At 40.6% G+C, this 15,884-nt stretch overlaps 1 protein-coding gene across 13 annotated transcripts in view; it reads right to left on the minus strand.

Annotated features, from left to right (window-relative positions):
- The window catches only part of tty (tweety), a 305,681-nt gene extending 294,257 nt beyond the window's left edge, over positions 1–11,424 (minus strand). For 11 of the 13 annotated variants that reach the window (XR_011392576.1, XM_070089723.1, XM_070089721.1 and 8 more), the window contains exon 1: positions 11,297–11,424. The gene's annotated coding sequence lies outside the window, so the exon portion shown is untranslated. The remainder of the gene's footprint in view (positions 1–11,296) is intronic. The other 2 variants (XM_070089714.1, XM_070089712.1) reach the window with 2 other exon arrangements.
- Positions 11,425–15,884: the final 4,460 nt, after the last annotated feature.

Here is a 15,884-nt window from a genome sequence, read left to right on the forward strand (position 1 = left end):
GTGAACATACAAATAAGTACTATTTTCGTTAAGTCGTTAGGTTAAGTTTCAGTTCAACAAGCATACACGAACGTATATGCGAATAAGCACACTAAAAAAACAGCCTCGATGCATCTGGCAACGAAGTGACCGACGATAACCAGGAAACGTTCAAATCTACACGAGTATTACTCGTGGTACAAGAACAAGTTGCCATACGAATGTTTATTTCTCTCTCCGTGGTGGAGGCTCACAATATTTTCACCTCGTGTTAGTGCCTTGACAGCCAGGAATATGAGGTTATCTTCTATATACCAGGCTGTGATAGATGGGTGGGCTAGTGTGGCGTTACCAGCAACAGCCTAGCCTACTTGAACAGAGAAGCCTGGCCCTGGAACAGACAGTGAGAGAACGAAAACTCGAAACCCCATCAAAGGTAAAGGTATACTATTCATGCAATTACTAATTAGTCGTCTTTGATCTGATAGACTTCTGATGCTAACGTTTGTGTTGCAGCCTTCCACTTATTATATCCTTATTAAGACAGTGGTAAAAATTTCAGGACAAGCTTTCATTAGGTCAACGCTTTACAGTGAGCGAAACGTTGTCCAAAAAAAAAGCTTGTTGTGCAACCTGTTTTATCTTCACACTTGTCCGCAATACGACCTGCCATCTTATTTACGTTATACAATACCGACAAAGTGAAGATTACGACGCATGTGCAACACTTGGGTATCTTTACCTCCGAAACGTTTCGTCTGCACAAGCATTGAATAAATTTGACTGGGGAAGCCTGTTGTGTAGGTGAAACATATCGGTTATATACCTGTGTAGCACCTGTCTTATTCATCCACGCCCAGTCATCCATAGTGACTTCTTATTATGTTATATTTTGACCTGATCATCAGACAGTTTGGTCAGCCTGTTCACTTTGTTTACACAAAGGGGATACGACTACGAACTTCATATTCTTACAACAAATTTACAATTATGACTAAGTTCCTACTGTACTTTTGTTTACGTAGTTTTCCACACGAATTTTTTAATATATATTACTAATAAATACAAGCCTTAGTGAAAACAGTGCACCAGGAAATAAAAACGATCTGCTAAGATTACTAATATATTTTGTGAAGGTTTCCTTGAGTGTGATGATATCAGTGTGGTGTGAAATCGCGGACGTGCTTAATGCATCTAGCGTTAGTATTAAACTATGTTCACTGATGTAGTATACATTTATGAAAGCCATTGGTTGACTGAACTAGGAGTGTAGGTTTAGTTAAGTTAGTTTAATATGTTTATTATGCATCCCATACCCATCCTGCGGGCGGTAGTCAAAAAAATTAGAGGTACATAATGGGTCCAGGGACTGGGCTCCAAAGTTTTGATAGCAGAGCAAGTTACAAAGGTAATGAACTCCAGGTTGATCTGGTCAAAATCATGACAAGTTACAAAGGTATTTACAGATTACAGAGGTACATGAACATCAAAATGGTATACAATACCGACAGGTTGGTAGGTAAGACACATAGGCAACAGTTAGGCAACTTTATTCCGAAACGTTTCGCCTACACAGTAGGCTTCTTCAGTCGAATACAGAAAGTAGGCAGGAACAGTAGAGAAGTGAAGACGATGTAATCAGTCCATCACCCTTGAAGTCGTAGAATTTGAGGTTGTCAGTCCCTCGGCCTGGAGAAGTTCAGTTTCATAGTCAGGATCTAGTTCCTGACTATGGAATTGAACTTCTCCAGGCCGAGGGACTGACAACCTCAAATTCTACGACTTCAAGGGTGATGGACTGATTACATCGTCTTCACTTCTCTACTGTTCCTGCCTACTTTCTGTATTCGACTGAAGAAGCCTACTGTGTAGGCGAAACGTTTCGGAATAAAGTTGCCTAACTGTTGCCTATGTGTCTTACCTACCAACAGAGGTACATAATGGGTCCAGGAACAGGGCCCCAAAGTTTTGATAGCTGAACAAGGTACAAAGGTATTTAACTCACAAGTTACAAATGTAATGAATCATGTAAGTAAATTTACTTACTTACGTTTATACATGGCTACAATCATGAACAAATTATAGAGTAATGAGCAATTCATACGTCCACACCCGGTCACAACTGTAATGATGAGTTATTGGTGCAAATATTAATTGTTGGGTCACACTCATACATACACACACGAGTAAAAGCACACACATATATGAGTACACAAATACGCATGCAAACACACACACACACACACACACACACACACAAGAGTAGTCAGTAAGTGGAATAGTTTGGGAAGCGATGTAATGGAGGCAAGATCCATACATAGCTTTAAGCAGAGGTATGATAAAACTCACGGTTCAGGGAGTGACCTAGTAGCGATCAGTGAAGAGGCGGGGCCAGGAGCTCGGACTCGACCCCTGCAACCTCAACTAGGTGAGTACACACACACCTACACTGCGTGTTGTTTGTTATACATAGAAGATGAGTGTGTGTGTTTTTTATATTTTATTTAAAACAGTACAGAACAGTAAATAAATAAAATAATACAAGACCTATCCGGCAACAGATGTAATAACCTTCCATTGCCTAATTTACCACACACAACCCAGTGTGTGTTTTACACAAGTTAGGTGTAGGTGTATGGGAGATGTGTTCGGCGTGAGAGATGTGTAGCAGGAAGGATCCTGGAATGAGCAGAATAATTCAGAATTTGTGGGGAATGAACAATTACATTTAGGGGTGATTGGGGGAAATAAGCAGTTGCACTTACAGAATTGTTTGCGCGAAATGAGCAGTAATAGAATAGTTTTTTCTGACAGCGCTTGGGTGTGTAAATGTAAAACGTTACTCAAAGTCGGAATAATCAATGCTTGCGTCATTCTTCCTGTCTCACTGACAGTGATAAGTCAGCTCACTGACAGTGATAAGGAAATGTGTAGAATTTTTAACACATACTTCCTCTCAGTTTTTACACAGGAGGATACCAGTGATATTCCAGTAATGATAAATTATGTAGAACAGGACGATAATAAACTGTGCACTATTAGGGTCACAAGTGACATGGTCCTTAGGCAAATAGATAAATTAAAACCTAACAAATCCCCAGGCCCTGATGAACTGTATGCAAGGGTTCTAAAGGAATGTAAAGAGGAGCTTAGCACACCTTTGGCTAATCTTTTCAACATATCACTACAAACTGGCATGGTGCCAGATAAGTGGAAAATGGCAAATGTGATACCTATTTTCAAAACAGGTGACAGGTCCTTAGCTTCGAACTATAGACCAATAAGCCTAACCTCCATAGTGGGAAAATTTATGGAATCAATAATTGCCGAGGCAGTTCGTAGCCACCTTGAAAAGCATAAATTAATCAACGAATCTCAGCATGGTTTTACAAAGGGACGTTCCTGCCTTACGAATTTATTAACTTTTTTCACTAAGGTATTTGAGGAGGTAGATCATGGTAACGAATATGATATTGTGTATATGGACTTCAGTAAGGCTTTTGACAGGGTCCCACATCAGAGACTATTGAGGAAAATTAAAGCACATGGAATAGGAGGAGAAATTTTTTCCTGGATAGAGGCATGGTTGACAAATAGGCAGCAGAGAGTTTGCATAAATGGGGAGAAATCAGAGTGGGGAAGCGTCACGAGCGGTGTTCCACAGGGGTCAGTGTTGGGCCCCCTGCTGTTCACAATCTACATAAACGACATAGATGAGGGCATAAAGAGCGACATCGGCAAGTTTGCCGATGACACCAAAATAGGCCGTCGAATTCATTCTGACGAGGACATTCGAGCACTCCAGGAAGATTTGAATAGACTGATGCAGTGGTCGGAGAAGTGGCAGATGCAGTTTAATATAGACAAATGCAAAGTTCTAAATGTTGGACAGGACAATAACCATGCCACATATAAACTAAATAATGTAGATCTTAATATTACGGATTGCGAAAAAGATTTAGGAGTTCTGGTTAGCAGTAATCTGAAACCAAGACAACAGTGCATAAGTGTTCGCAATAAAGCTAATAGAATCCTTGGCTTCATATCAAGAAGCATAAATAATAGGAGTCCTCAGGTTGTTCTTCAACTCTATACATCCTTGGTTAGGCCTCATTTAGATTATGCTGCACAGTTTTGGTCACCGTATTACAGAATGGATATAAATTCTCTGGAAAATGTACAAAGGAGGATGACAAAGATGATCCCATGTATCAGAAACCTTCCCTATGAGGATAGACTAAGGGCCCTGAAACTGCACTCTCTAGAAAGACGTAGAATTAGGGGGGATATGATTGAGGTTTATAAGTGGAAGACAGGAATAAATAAAGGGGATGTAAATAGTGTGCTGATAATATCTAGCCTAGACAGGACTCGCAGCAATGGTTTTAAGTTGGAAAAATTCAGATTCAGGAGGGATATAGGAAAGTACTGGTTTGGTAATAGAGTTGTGGATGAGTGGAACAAACTCCCAAGTACCGTTATAGAGGCCAGAACGTTGTGTAGCTTTAAAAATAGGTTGGATAAATACATGAGTAGATGTGGGTGGGTGTGAGTTAGACCTGATAGCTTGTGCTAACGGGTCGGTTGCCGTGTTCCTCCCTTGAGTCAATGTGACCTGACCTGACTAGGTTGGGTGCATTGGCTTAAGCCGGTAGGGACTTGGACCTGCCTCGCATGGGCCAGTAGGCCTTCTGCAGTGTTCCTTCGTTCTTATGTTCTTATGTTCTTAAATTCCAAGACCATCCTCCATTTTTTTTTTTTTTACCGTTCGGGAGAAAATGCACACTTGAGATTTAGCAATATGCCCCGCACTACCAAACGTAAACCACTATTTTTTTCCTCTAAATATCGTTACTCTCGGGTAATTGTAAATTAATATAGGTTGGTATGTTAACCTAACCAGATAATAATTACAGCCTGGCGCAACAGGCCAGGCAGTGTTCTGTTAACCTGCAGCCAGCCAGGAAATACTCATGCCTGATTCATGCATTCTCAAACGCGTCACTCCCTCTGCAGACTCATCTATTGTAATAATCACTTACCTACTTTAGTGGATCATTAACTGTTTTACTTAAGGCTATGGTGCAAACTGGGTTATATAATGTTGCTTAATATATCAAATAATATTAGTCACTGATATCTGAAATTTAAATTTACACTAGCTTCAGCGGCGAGGCTAGAACATTATTGCTGTACCTGGAGGTTACCTGGAGGTTATTCCGGGGATCAACGCCCCCGCGGCCCGGTCCACGACCAGGCCTCCCGATGGATCAGGGCCTGATCAACTAGGCTGTTACTGCTGGCCGCACGCAGTCCGACGTACGAGCCACAGCCCGGCTGATCCGGCACTGACTTTAGGTATCTGTCCAGCTCTCTCTTGAAGGCAGCCAGGGGTTTATTGGCAATTCCCCTAATGCTTGATGGGAGGCTGTTGAACAGTTTTGGGCCCCGGACACTTATGGTGTTTTCTCTTAGTGTACCAATGGCGCCCCTACTTTTTATTGGCGGCATTTTGCATCGCCTGCCCAGTCTTTTACTTTCGTAGGGAGTGATTTCTGTGTGCAGATTTGGGACCATTCCTTCCAAGATTTTCCAAGTGTAGATTATGATATATCTCTCCCTCCTGCGTTCCAACGAGTACAAGTCAAGTGCTTTCAAGCGTTCCCAGTAGTTAAGGTGCTTGACAGAACTTATACGTGCAGTAAAGGATCTCTGTACACTCTCTAGATCTGCGATTTCACCTGCTTTGTATGGAGATGTTAATGTACAGCAGTATTCCAGCCTAGAGAGAACAAGTGATTTGAAAAGGATCATCATGGGCTTGGCATCTCTCGTTTTGAAAGTTCTCATTATCCATCCTATCATTTTCTTTGCACGTGCGATCGTGGCACTGTTGTGATCCTTGAAAGTGAGATCCTCAGACATTACTACTCCCAGGTCCCTTACATTATTTTTCCGCTCTATTGTATGGCCGGAGTCAGTAGTATACTCTGTTCTAGTTATTATCTCCTCCAGTTTTCCATAACGGAGTAGTTGGAATTTGTCCTCATTGAACATCATATTGTTTACCGTTGCCCACTGGAAAACTTTGTTTATATCTTCTTGGAGGTTAACCGCGTCCTCAGCAGATGACAGCCTCATGCAGATCCTAGTATCATCCGCAAAGGATGATACGGTGCTGTGGTGTATATCTCTGTTTATGTCTGATATGAGGATAAGGAATAAGATGGGGGCGAGTACTGTGCCTTGTGGAACAGAGCTCTTCACTATGGCAGCCTCCGATTTAACTCTGTTGACCACTACTCTTTGTGTTCGATTTGTTAGGAAGTTGAAGATCCATCTCCCCACTTTCCCAGTTATTCCTTTAGCACGTATTCTGGGTATGGTGCAAGATGTCAGCACAAGAGCTTCATATAGGCTACATTATTTGTTTTCCTCAGGAAGGTTTTCTGTAAGAGCCCTCAGTGTAAGCACAAGATTATATATCCCACTTGTCCACCTTAGACTAGGTGAGGAGGGTGATGAGGTAGAAACGAGCTGGGCGAGGTAGCCAGTACTGCGACATGAGGAGCGCTTTGACTGAATGGATCACTCAGCGCTATGACAAACAAATGCGATTCACATACATCAAGGGGTAAAAGTAACAATTAAAACAAAATACTTGCATGAAAAAAATAAACAAACACCATCACGCCAAGTTAAAGTAACCAACATCAGTTAAAAATCCCATTATACTGTTAATGTCAAAGGACTCTCCAAAAAGTTCAGAGATCCCTACAGGCACCCCATTAATCATAATAACTACGGTATAAGCAAACAGGCCTAGGTCGTAGGCAAACAGTTAGATGCTCCCCACCGTCAACTGCACACTATATGCTACACAGAGATGCAAGACGACCTGCAAACTGAGCCTATGGGTAGGATGATGCATGTGCTGATTCTCAATCGACATAGTCGTCTCAAAGTAACTATTTCCCCTTGAAGGAAGAGGGTTATGAAAATGAGGTGGGATGAGGCGGGTGATTGAGAGGAACGAAGAGGATGATAAGATGGGGAAAAGGAGGAAGATGAGGAAGGTAAAAAAAAAAAAAAAAGATTAATTTGCGACGAGGAAGGAAAGTAAAGGAGGCCGAGGAACTCTCAATACCTTCCCAACATTCCTTTTTCCATCACCAGGGTGCTCTAGCTGATCACCCTGATAGCCTATCAAGGGCAAGCCAGATGCACAACCATAAAAACGACGATAAAACACGATCGCCAATAGCCTCTCAACACGCAAGTTAAAACCAGCTCATTGAAAGCACTGGTTGAACACCTAAGACTGGCTGATAGCAGACGACGCAATCACTGACTGGTGGTTATATTACTCACAGTTATTGGGAACCAGGTAATTAGCTAGGAAGGCATATATTGTTATATCCGATGCGTCCCGGAAACCAATAGCCAGGCGTGGAGAGAGCCTTGGGCTATACTATCCTGGCTGGAGAGGTATGACCAGAATCTAGTTGGTTCTCAGCAGACCTTTTAAGGTTGGGGATATGATCTTGATGTCGGTGAAAAACTTCTGATTCAAGAAATTTGAGCTACCCTCCAATCTAATCAAACCTGATTACCTTTAGTTCCCTTGGCGCTATACGACACTTGAGGTTTTAATGCCGATGATGATGATTATGATGATAATATATTTCGGAAAAGGCATTAAACTCGTAGGGGTCATATAGTTCTTGAGGAATGAGAAGCACTGGTATGCTTTAAGGCTTTTGTAGGCTCTTACATCCTTTCCAGTACAGAGAGAAATATTGTTCATCATGTACTTATAAATCATGAGTTTATGGCATAGCTAATCAATACAGGTTTGCAAGAGTCACGTTCAAAATGGCTGACAAGTGTAGATCTGTTGATTTAAGTCATGTGATTGCAACGCTTCAATAGGTACTGACAATGCAGCCTTGTAAAATTTTTAAGTAAAAAAAAAAATACACGTTTGAGCGTGTCAACACACGTAAACGTAAGCTATACCACTGACAAGTATGGTTAATATTTAGCCAAACCGTGCAACTATTTAAGAATACTGATGCCTATAATTGATACGAGTGTTCAATACAGCATCACTTTCTTAGGAAAGTGGGTGTTTACCGTAGACAAGAATTAATCTCTACCTTTTTTTCATCATCATGAAAAGTTATTAATTTACACATTTTAATGTTTATTAGTTTATTAGGGATTCAGGGAAACCGGCAGGCCGGACTTGAGTCCTGGAGATGGGAAGTACAGTGCCTGCACTCTGAAGGAGGGGTGTTGGTGTTGCAGTTTAAAAACTGTAGTGTAAAGCACCCTTCTGGCAAGACAGTGATGGAGTGAATGATGGTGAAAGTTTTTCTTTTTCGGGCCACCCTGCCTTGGTGGGAATCGGCCAGTGTGATAATAAAAAAAAAATAATAGTACTTCTCGTTTATTTAAATGTTACTTTTATACATAATCTTCATTTCAAGGGAAAAACGTTCAGCGTCACCAAAAACCAGGCTTGTAAACGAAGTGGAGGCTCTCTCGGCTCACAACCAAGAGAACCCGTGGTCGAACCCTTTACGAGGCGGGACGGAAAAAAGGTCTGACAAATGCTTCTCTTGCTCACCTAATAGTAAATATATACCTAGAAGTTAGCTGACTGTTGTGTACTTCATCCTGGGGAAGGATCTAAAGAGGTCCCCAAAGGAAATAAGCCATACTGGCTTTCTTGGGTTATCCTGGGTTTTTTGTTAACCTTCCGGGGTTACTATTCTGAATGACCTTCCATGCATGTCTAAGGATAACATTGCTAAATTCTCTACATTCCAACATACAACACAATTGTCATGGTGAAACTGTAACAATGACTATGTTTTATGGAAAAACAAATGTAAGAAACGTACAGTAGATTCAGAAATAATTTCTGCACATTAGGAATACAGCCGCTAAACATTAATTATTATTAATGTTTTTTTTTCGCGAAGAAGCGTTAAACCTGGAGGGGCAAGACAGTGCTTGGTAAAAGGGAGGTTATCAGCTTTGATCCAAGGAAGGGGACGTTTGCCCCAATTCCATGAATTAATAGCTCTTCACTGGCCTCGGGACATCCACATCCCCCTGGCAATGTAAGCATAACGATATGCTTGACATAACTAAGACATGAAAAGAAACAAAGGAATACTACACGTATAAGACGTGTATCACATACTGCAATGCTAAATTGCTTGAACTATACGAGATTATTATCCTAGTGAAGAGAAGGCATTAAGACCTTAGAGGGGTCACACATTGCATAATCATATTTCTGGGGGAAATTCTAAACCCGTAGGGGGTCATACAGCATTGGGGACTAAAACATCTGTGGAATGGGAAGTAATCTGATTTGATCCAATGCTGAGGTAAGTAACTTAATCCCCTGAATAAAGGAACTTCTCTTGAAATGCCAATACGAGAATTAGAAAGATTAGGGCAGTCTATTAACTATGTATAATACCGACATGTACACGAGTTAGATATGTGCAGACACCCTACTACTGCACATGTCTTACTCAAAGCAGCATCAGCCATTATTGATCCCGATTGTCAAAATTTATCTTAAATAACTTTTTTTTTTTAAATTCTATATATGCTAAATTTATCAACCGATAGTAAGCTTATTTGAATATCATTGAAATCGGCAAATGTTTTATAACTACTCTGACAAAAATACAATTTTTAACTATTTTAAAATATTAAAATATATAAAAACAGGAGTAAAAATTACCGAGCAATCTGTTATCATAAAATTAAATATTTATATGTCACTGAGCGACCAGTTGTTACCTTGGATTATCATTTATATTAACATATATGAATATCTACCCTTCGCAGGTGTGGACCTTTGACAACATCCCGTTTTTCTTTGCAAACACTACCTTTCTATTATACTTTTTCACCATCCTTGTCATGATAACACCATAGCCAAATTATTATTATTATAATTAAAAAGAAGCGCTAAACCATACCATAGCCAAAGATATGCGTCTCAGTTGTAGTGAAACGAGGAGCCTTGCCTAGTGTTGTTTGGGACCGCAACATAGTCCCACTGTCTCCTAAGCCCGACCAGCCATGTACTGCAGATGATACACAGTGCCTTTGCTGTTGGGTCTAGCCCTGACTTTCTTTTACTATAGACTTTTCTCTCCCCCCCTACTATTTTTCACCTATCACGTCTTCCAACTCAACCCTCGTGGGTCCCTACCCGAGTTGCAGTCGTCTAGTCGCACCGAGATGTGCATGTCTCTCAGTTGATAAATAAGACACTTGTGCAACATTTGGGTATCTTTATTCTAGAAACGTTTCGCCAGCTACTGGCTTCAGTCCAATGCACTGAACAGAAGTCACTGGCTGGCGAAACGTCTCCAGAATAAAGATACCCAAATGTGGCACAAGTGTCTCATTTATCAACGTGTCGGGATTCTCAACTATTTATCCATACTACGTCTCTCGGTGTACGTACGAGGCGAGTTTAGCGGACTTGATATACCTATTCTATACATTCTTGACTGGTAGTGAGTAGTGACAGTCTTATTGACCCTATGAGTAGTTGATAGGTTTTAAAACCAATTAACCAACTAATAAATTATATATGCTCTTCAATTCTAGTATGTCTAACATCCCAATCAGCTTTTCTTAGACATTTCACTTTTCGCCCTCTTAGAATACCGTTAAGAAAGCAACAGTATTTCCTTATACATGCATCTTATGGTGTATAATTAGTACAAATATTCTTATCACACAGAGAGGTGTGTATGTGTGTATATAATATTTTCTCTTAATACTTATTCTAAGGCTTAAAATATCCTCGACTGGTCGTATACGGTTGACATGCAGCTTAAGGACCATCGTGTATGCAATAGGCTTTAAATCTAACATCCCTTTAAACATCCATCAATCATCATTGCTACCTGTCTGTCGTCTTACAATGGATGCTGGACAGACTCATCTCCGAGATCAGCACTAAACATCCCTGTATAAATAGAAATCCCCTTATCAAGAGTTTGTTGTTAACAATCTTGGGTGGTTAGACTAGCCACCATGATGCATTCCCTCACGTGTGACAAGGCCATAAACGTGCAATTGCATAGAGGAGGAGGTTTTTGCAAGACATCTCCTCAACATGGCCCTCGGGCCACCCACTGCAACCGTCCCGGTATTGATTTCTCCACCCACAACACAAACTAGCCAAAAGTACGCCTTATCTCATTATTCTGAAAGGTCCTTTCAGTGCACAAGAGTCAGAGAACGACTGGTGAGAAAACAACAGACTTACCTTGGCAAAAGACAGCGTAAGTCACCTGTTCATTGGCTATTTCAGGAGGAAATTCGAACACACCCCAACACTCACCACTACAGAACCAGACTGTCAAAACAAAGTAAATTCCCGTTTTCTACTTCAAGCTTTCTGCTGACAACAGAAGCCGGCAATGCGCATACATTTTCCTTTTTTTTTTTTACTAGTATTTAATAACGCTGTACTTTCAGCACCACCAACAGTCTGGCAGGTCGGAGACATGGCCGCGATGAGTGGACGGAGGATAGAAACTCTACGCACTGTTCTGAATACAACATGGAATATAATAATAATGCTTCAAGACATCTAGTTATTTATAATCATTAATATTTTTTTTCCAGGACACGCTTTCATGTGACTGTTGATCACAACCGCTGAAACAACACAAAAGAGCTGAAGTAACAAGAGCTGAAGCAACAAGAGCTGAAGTAACAAGAGCTGAAGTAACAAGAGCTGAAGTAACAAGAGCTGAAGCAACAAGAGCTGAAGCAACAAGAGCTGAAGCAACAAGAGCTGAAGTAACAAGAGCTGAAGTAACAAGAGCTGAAGTAACACAACAGAACCGAAGTAAACAACGCCGAATACAAAGCTGAACACAACAACACTGAAGTAACAAAAGTCCTGAAGTAGAACAACAAAGCTGAGGTAACATAACAAAACTGATGTAACACAACAGAGCTAAAGTAACACAACAGAGCTAAAGTAACACAACAGAGCTAAAGTAGCACAGCACAGCTAAAGTAACACAGAGCTAAAGTAGCACAACAGACCTAAAGTAACACAACAGAGCGAAAGTAACACAGCACAGCTAAAGTAACACAACAAAGCTAAAGTAACACAACAGAGCTAAAGTAACACAGCACAGCTAAAGTAACACAACAGAGCTAAAGTAACACAACAGAGCTAAAGTAACACAACAGAGCTAAAGTAACACAACACAGCTAAAGTAACACAGAGCTAAAATAACACAACAGAACTAAAGTAACACAACAGAGCTAAAATAACACAACAGAGCTAAAGTAACGCAACAGAGCTAAAGTAACACAACAGAGCTAAAATAACACAACAGAGCTAAAGTAATACAACAGAGCTAAAGTAACACAACAGAGCTAAAGTAACACAACAGAGCTAAAGTAACACAACAGAACTAAAGTAACACAACAGAGCTAAAGTAACACAACAGAGCTAAAGTAACACAACAAAGCTAAAGTAACACAACACAGCTAAAGTAACACAACAGAACTAAAGTAACACAACAGAGCTAAAATAACACAACAGAGCTAAAGTAACACAGCACAGCTAAAGTAACACAACAGTGCTGAAGTAACACAACAGTGCTGAAGTAACACAACAGTGCTGAAGTAACACAACAGCGCTGAAGTAACACAACAGTGCTGAAGTAACACAACAGTGCTGATGTAACACAACAGTGCTGAAGTAACACAACAGTGCTGATGTAACACAACAGTGCTGAAGTAACACAACAGTGCTGAAGTAACACAACAGTGCTGAAGTAACACAACACTGAACACATCAGTGCTGAAGTAACACAACAGCGCTGAAGTAACACAACAGTGCTGAAGTAACACAACAGTGCTGAAGTAATACAACAGTGCTGAAGTAACACAGTGCTGAAGTAACACAACAGTGCTGAAGTAACACAACACTGAACACAACAGTGCTGAAGAAAAACAACAGTGCTGAAGTAACACAACAGTGCTGAAGTAACACAACAGTGCTGAAGTAACACAACAGTGCTGAAGTAACACAACAGTGCTGAAGTAACACAACAGTGCTGAAGTAACACAACACTGAACACAACAGTGCTGAAGTAACACAACAGTGCTGAAGTAACACAACACTGAACACAACAGTGCTGAAGTAACACAACAGTGCTGAAGTAACACAACAGTGCTGAAGTAACACAACAGTGCTGAAGTAACACAACACTGAACACAACAGTGCTGAAGTAACACAACACTGAACACAATAGTGCTGAATTAACATCAAAGCCTTAAAGTAACACCAAAGCCTTGAAGTAACATCAAAGCCTTGAAGTAACATCAAAACCTTGAAGAAACATCAAAGCCTTTAAGTAACACCAAAGCCTTGAAGTAGCACCAAAGCCTTGAAGCAACACCAAAGCCTTGAAGTAACACCAAAGCCGTGGAGTAACTCCAAAGCCTTGAAGTAACACCAAAGCCTTGAAGTAACAGCAAAGCCTTGAAGTAACAGCAAAGCCTTGAAGTAACAGCAAAGCCTTGAAGTAACACCAAAGCCTTGAAGTAACACCAAAGCCTTGAAGTAACACAAAAGGCTTGAAGTAACAGCAGAGCCTTGAAGTAACACCAAATCCCTGAAGGAACATCAAAGCCTTGAAGCAACACCAAAGCCTTGAAGTAAAACCAAAGCCCTGAAGTAACATCAAAGCCTTGAAGTAACACCAAAGCCTTGAAGTAAAACCAAAGCCGTGGAGTAAATCCAAAGCCTTGAAGTAACACCAAAGCCTTGAAGTAACACCAAAACTTTAAATAACATCAAAGCCTTGAAGTAACATCAAAGCCTTGAGGTAACACCAAAGCCTTGAAGTAACATCAAAACCTTGAAGTAACACCAAAGCCTTGAAGTATTAGAAGAGCCTTGAAGTAACATCAAAGCCTTGAATAACACCAAAGCCTTGAAGTAACATCAAAGCCTTGAATAACACCAAAGCCTTGAAGTAACATCAAAGCCTTGAAGTAACACCAAAGCCTTAAAGTAATAGAAAAGCCTTGCAGTAACACCAAAGCCTTGAAGTAACACCAAAGCCTTGAAGTAGCACCAAAGCCTTGAAGTAACACCAAAGCCTTGAAGTAACACCAAAGCCTTGAAGTAACATCAAAGCCTTGAAGTAACACCAAAGCCTTGTAGTAACACCAAAGTCTTGAAGTAACATCAAAGCCTTGAAGTAACATCAAAGCCTTGAATAACACCAAAGCCTTGAAGTAGCACCAAAGCCTTGAAGTAACACCAAAGCCTTGAATAACACCAAAGCCTTGAAGTAACATCAAAGCCTTGAATAACACCAAAGCCTTGAAGTAACATCAAAGCCTTGAAGTAACACCAAAGCCTTAAAGTAATAGAAAAGCCTTGCAGTAACACCAAAGCCTTGAAGTAACACCAAAGCCTTGAAGTAACACCAAAGCCTTGAAGTAACACCAAAGCCTTGAAGTAACACCAAAGCCTTGAAGTAACACCAAAGCCTTGAAGTAACACCAAAGCCTTGAAGTAACACCAAAGCCTTGAAGTAACATGAAATCCTTGAAGTAACACCAAAGCCTTGAAATAATAGAAAAGCCTTGCAGTAACACCAAAGACTTGAAGTAACATCAAAGCCTTGAGGTAACACCAAAGCCTTGAAGTAACATCAAAGCCTTGAAGTAACACCAAAGCCTTGTAGTAACACCAAAGTCTTGAAGTAACATCAAAGCCTTGAAGTAACATCAAAGCCTTGAAGTAACACCAAAGCCTTGTAGTAACACCAAAGTCTTGAAGTAACACCAAAGCCTTGAAGTAACACCAAAGCCTTGAAGTAACACCAAAGCCTTGTAGTAACACCAAAGTCTTGAAGTAACACCAAAGCCTTGAAGTAACACCAAAGCCTTGAAGTAACACCAAAGCCTTGAAGTAACACCAAAGCCTTTAAGTAACACCAAAGCCTTGAAGTAACACCAAAGCCGTGAAGTAACACCAAAGCCTTGAAGTAACAACAAAGCCGTGAAGTAACACCAAAGCCTTGCCTTGCAGTAACACCAAAGCCTTGCCTTGCAGTAACACCAAAGCCTTTAAGTAACACCAAAGCCTTTAAGTAACACCAAAGCCTTGCAGTAACACCAAAGCCGTGAAGTAACACCAAAGCCTTGAAGTAACACCAAAGCCTTGAAGTAACAACAAAGCCGTGAAGTAACACCAAAGCCTTGCCTTGCAGTAACACCAAAGCCTTGCCTTGCAGTAACACCAAAGCCTTTAAGTAACACCAAAGCCTTTAAGTAACACCAAAGCCTTGCAGTAACACCAAAGCCGTGAAGTAACACCAAAGCCTTTAAGTAACACCAAAGCCTTTAAGTAACAACAAAGCCTTTAAGTAACACCAAAGCCTTGAAGTAACACCAAAGCCTTTAAGTAACACCAAAGCCTTGAAGTAACACCAAAGACATGAAGTAACACCAAAGCCTTTAAGTAACGCCAAAGCCTTTAAGTAACACAAGGCCTTGAAGTAACGCCAAAGCCTTTAAGTAACGCCAAAGCCTATAAGTAACACCAAAGCCTTGAAGTAACACCAAAGCCTTTAAGTAACGCCAAAGACATGAAGTAACACCAAAGCCTTGAAGTAACACCAAAGACATGAAGTAACACCAAAGCCTTGAAGTAACACCAAAGCCTTTAAGTAACACTAAAGCCTTGAAGTAGCACCAAAGACATGAAGTAACACCAAAGCCTTTAAGTAACACCAAAGCCTTTAAGTAACACCAAAGCCTTTAAGTAACACCAAAGCCTTTACGTAACACCAAAGCCCTGAAGACAAAAA

The sequence above is a fragment of the Cherax quadricarinatus genome, chromosome 29, assembly GCF_038502225.1.
Source record: "Cherax quadricarinatus isolate ZL_2023a chromosome 29, ASM3850222v1, whole genome shotgun sequence".
Classification (NCBI taxonomy): domain Eukaryota; kingdom Metazoa; phylum Arthropoda; class Malacostraca; order Decapoda; family Parastacidae; genus Cherax; species Cherax quadricarinatus.